Source organism: Phocoena phocoena, chromosome 9 (genome assembly GCF_963924675.1).
Source record: "Phocoena phocoena chromosome 9, mPhoPho1.1, whole genome shotgun sequence".
In the NCBI taxonomy this organism is placed as follows: Eukaryota; Metazoa; Chordata; class Mammalia; order Artiodactyla; family Phocoenidae; genus Phocoena; species Phocoena phocoena.
Genome location: NC_089227.1, coordinates 79544704 through 79549328, shown reverse-complemented (window position 1 = coordinate 79549328; position 4625 = coordinate 79544704). Strand labels below are relative to the sequence as shown.

Below are 4625 nucleotides of genomic sequence, written 5' to 3'. Positions count from 1 at the left end.
AGGAAGTTTTTTATAGTGATAAGAGCACTTAAAATGAGACTTACCCTCTTAATAAATGTTTAAGCATACAATACAGTGTTGCTAATTATAGCCACAATGTTTTACAGCATATATATGGAACTTAATCATCTTGCATAACTGCTTTTTAAGACATGCCTCGGGCTGCCTTAAATCAAGATAGCCATCCCTTCCGTCAGGCCTCTCACTGGAAAAAGAAACACTTTGAGTAAGTCACAGTGAGTAACCCTAAAATAAGACTGATAGTGTTCTTTTTCTCTGGATGTAATGCAGAGTGGGTACAAAAGTGTGTACGGGAAGTTGTATATATTGCCAGAAAATTATAGTGAGCGTGGAGAAGGGAAACAGCCCAGCTTACCATCATTTGCTTGGTAAATATTTATCCAAAACTAACTACGTGTCAGTAAATATCCCTGTGGTGGGAAACACATTGGTATGTTCGGGGAATATAATAAGGGCGATTTGGCTTACAGCAGTAAAAAAATGGGAGAACAGGATAGTAGGAAATAAGATCTGAAGGGTGGCCTGGGCCAGATCAGGAGGCAGTAAGCAGCTGGGTTTTATTCTAAGTGTGATGCCTGGACCCTGGAACCTTTGGAGCAGCATAACAGGATTTAGTCTTTACAAGCTCTGTCTGCCTGCTCCATGGAGAATGAAGTGTGGGAGGGCAGGCACAGAAGCAAGCCGGCTAGCGGGGAGGCTGCTGCATTTGCTGAGGTGAGAGTTAATGATAACACACAAGGATGGTGGCAGGGGAGGCAGCAAACGTGACTGGTTTAGGAAATGTTCTGATATACATAAGCTGACAAGACTTGCTGATAGATTTATTGCAGGGGAGATGGAGAGAGAAGTCAAAGATAGCTTGTGGGTTTTCAGACTTAGCAACTGAGTCAGGTAAAGAAGGAGCAGGCTCTGGAGGGGTGATTAAGGCTGCTGCTTTGGCCAGATGCTTAATAGACACCCAGTGGAAATGATGAGTAAGCTATTGGATATGAGCCTGGGATTCAGGGGGAGGTCAGGGCTGGATATATACCTTTAGTAGTCATTAGCAGAGAGATGGTATTTGCACGCAGGGTCTGGGTGAGGCCATTAGGAAGAGTGTTGATAGAAGAGGAGATGGACCCCTGGACTGAGTCTCATGGCACTCTGGTAATTAAAAGCAGGAAGGAGAAAAGGAGCAAGCAAAGAAGGCTGAGAAGGAGAGGCTGCTGAAGAAGCAGAAGCATTAGGAGGGTAGATGTCAAAAACAAGAACATGTCCAATGCTGCTCACAGGTTGAGAAAGGTGAAGCTGGAGAGGTGGCCACTGGGCGCGGCAAGATGAAGGTGCTGATAAGCTGAAGTGTATTGAGTGGAGAGTAAGAAGTGAGGAAACTGAAATAGCTATTTCAACTAGCTTTAGCTATAGAGAGAGCAGTAGATAGAAACAGGGAAACTTCACCTATTGTAACAGGAGGGAAGGTGGAATTTAAGGGTATGGATGCAGGTAAAGGTTGACTTGATTTTGAAAACAAGAAGTTGTTATTTTCACATTACAAGAAAAATGGAAAACAACGGTATTCTTTTCAAAAGCATTCATCACCATATTTGTTGCCTGATGAGATGTTAGATCACAGGAGAGTGGAAACTGCAATAGGGCTTGTGAATATTCACTTGGTGTAAATTTGTTTTCCTGCTTCACATTCATACACAAGTTGTTTCAATCAGTCATTTTAGTTTCAGAAAAGCTTTCTACTCAATTCTGTATAGAAAAGTAAATAATACAAGAACATTTTAAATTGCTGTTTGGCATCAACATGAAATAAAATTACGCTTTGATTACTCTCTTCTGTCCCACAAGTCTCTCTAGAAGTATAAAAGTACAATAGTGGAATATTCAGTGATAACAGGTAATTCTACAAATGGTCATGCTTCTGAATTGTTATGTATTGCAGTAAGGATAAATAAATAAGCAAAACCCAGCTTGCTCTGGTCAGTCTTCGCAATATTCAGAATTTTAATGCTGTGTTTGCCTCTGCTTTGCTGATAACAGTGGGCTAGGAATTTAGCTATTCCGTGACCAGTCAAATATATAAAATTGGGCTTCCCTGGTGGCGCAGTGGTTGAGAGTCCGCCTGCCAATGCAGGGGACGCGGGTTCGTGCCCCGGTCCGGGAAGATCCCACGTGCCGCGGAGCGGCTGGGCCCGTGAGCCATGGCCGCTGGGCCTGCGCGTCCGGAGCCTGTGCTCCGCGGCGGGAGAGGCCACAGCATTGAGAGGCCCGCGTAACGCAAAAAAAAAAAAAAAAAAAAAATATATATATATATATAAAATTGTTGACAAGGGACCGGTATTTTAATAGCTCAGTGTCCTCTTAATGAAGTGGTGTTAATACATTTTCTTCTGATTTCGGTATCATAGTAAAATATATGTAACATGAAATTTACAATGCTAACCAATTTAAATGAAGAGTTAAGTGGTATTAAAGACATTCATAGTGTTGTGCAACCAACACCACCATCCACATCCAGAACTCTTCATAATAATATGGAATGTTTCCTGAATTTCCTGTATGACATCGTTGAGCAGGTGTCATGCTAATCTTCTCTGTATTGTTCCAATTTTAGTATACGTGCTGCTGAAGTGAGCACTGGTACACATTTTAATGAAAACACTTATTTACATAAAGAAGAAAAAATTATAGAGACGGTGAGTCTGAAAGAGAAGCAAGATCCGTTTAATGATTATTATAAAAAAAGGGCTTTGATCAATTCTATAATGCTCCCTATCAGAGTATTGAGGCATGGAAGGTGAGTAAAATACCTTCTGATTCTACACGCAGAGACAGAATATAGGGATAGGTTATCTGATCCAAAATGATCATTGCTGTATTTTCCTAATTTATCTGGTTGAAAATGAAACAACTGAAAAGTGATTAAATCTAGATTAAATGTGTTCTTAATATATGCCAGGCACTATGCTAAATAATGCACAATGCATTGTCCAGCTTAATTCAAAAAGAATGCAATGAGGTAATTCCCTTATTTTCATTTTAAAGATAGTAAAACTAAGATTCAGAAATAATAGTATAATTAACTACACATGGTCTTACAACCAGTAAGCTATGGGTGAAAGACATTGCTCTGGGTCAGCCTGCCCATATAGCCCTTGCTCTTAATCTCTGAGATCTGCTGTGTCTAAGACCACATCTGCCCCCCACTTTTTCAATTTATGGCCTTAGACAGCCTCCACAAACACATCCTGTTCTTATGAACACATCCTGTTCTTATGCATTAGTTTTGCTTGTGCAATCATTTATATGCTGAACAATGATACCTCACCCAAGTTTTGAGCTGAACTCTCACTATTATCTCTAAGTGTTCTACAAGCGAACATTTTCTCAATAGCTACACTCAAGATTTGTGGTTGGGAGGACTGAGAAAGATTTCATCAATATTCTCTGGTGCAGTTTCTCTGTATGCATGCTCATAATTTGCTGACTTCTGGAATGATGGCTTTGAAATTAGAACATCTCTTGAAATAAAACTGCTGTGCCAGAAGACACCATTTAGAATTCCATTACAGCCCTGATGTACAAACATTCTTGCATCTACATTTTGATCCCAACACCTGTTATGCACTAAGAGATATATCTATTTCCAGAATTTTCCCTAGTGGAGCTTTATTATCACCCATTCAGGAAGCCCTTAAATATTTGTCAGCCATTGGTGAGGTTTCTGCTTGTTTTATTTAGACTTTGTTTGTGGGCTTTCCTCACACAGCGCTCCCACTCCTGTTATATTTTTTAAAATTTATTTTTTATTTTATTTATTTTTGTCTATGTTTGGTCTTCGTTGCTGTGCGTGGGCTTTCTCTAGTTGTGGCAAGCGGGGGCTACTCTTCGTTGCGGTGAGCGGGTTTCTCATTGCGGTGGCTTCTCTTGTTGTGAAGCATGGGCTCTAGGCGTGCGGGCTTCAGTAGTTGTGGCTCGCAGGCTCAGTAGTTGTGGCTTGCAGCGTCTAGAGCGCAGGCTCAGTAGTTGTGGCACACGGGCTTAGTTGCTCTGTGGCATGTGGGATCTTCCCGGACCAGGGCTCGAGTCCGTGTCCCCTGCATCGGCAGGCAGATTCTTAACCACTGCGCCACCAGGGAAGCCCTCCACTCCTGTTATTTACTAGCAGCTCTCTTTTGTGGAAAGAGCTTGGTTTTAGAAGACACCCCTGACCCTGGTTTGACTTTGACTCCTCCACTTATTGTACATAATGCACAATTATGTTCAACTATTTTTGATTCCTAAGATTACAGACATAATTTTAGATTTACTTATGATCAAGTAAAGATTTATACAGTTGAGTGAAAAAATATATCATGTTTGTTGGGGGGAGCGGTAGAGGGGATTGGTAAAGGGCTTTAATTTTACCCTAACCAATCTAAGTGGTAAAAGAAGCTGGTCTGGGTGAGCTCCATGTTCCTCTCATGTGTCCTTCCTTCCCACACTCCTTCTGTTCTCTTACTTCCCCCAGCAGACCTGACCAGCCATAGGCACCAGCCCATAGTTCAGGATAGATGCACGTGGGCAGGAGGGTAGAAGTAGGGGATGACTTTCCTAATCCCTTTTCTTTACTCTCC

At 41.5% G+C, this 4625-nt stretch overlaps 1 non-coding gene across 1 annotated transcript; it reads right to left on the bottom strand.

The window, feature by feature from the left end:
- Positions 1–2537: 2537 nt before the first annotated feature.
- Positions 2538–2647, bottom strand: LOC136128675 (U6 spliceosomal RNA). The gene has a single exon (XR_010656260.1). It is a non-coding gene; the product is annotated as a U6 spliceosomal RNA (small nuclear RNA).
- Positions 2648–4625: the final 1978 nt, after the last annotated feature.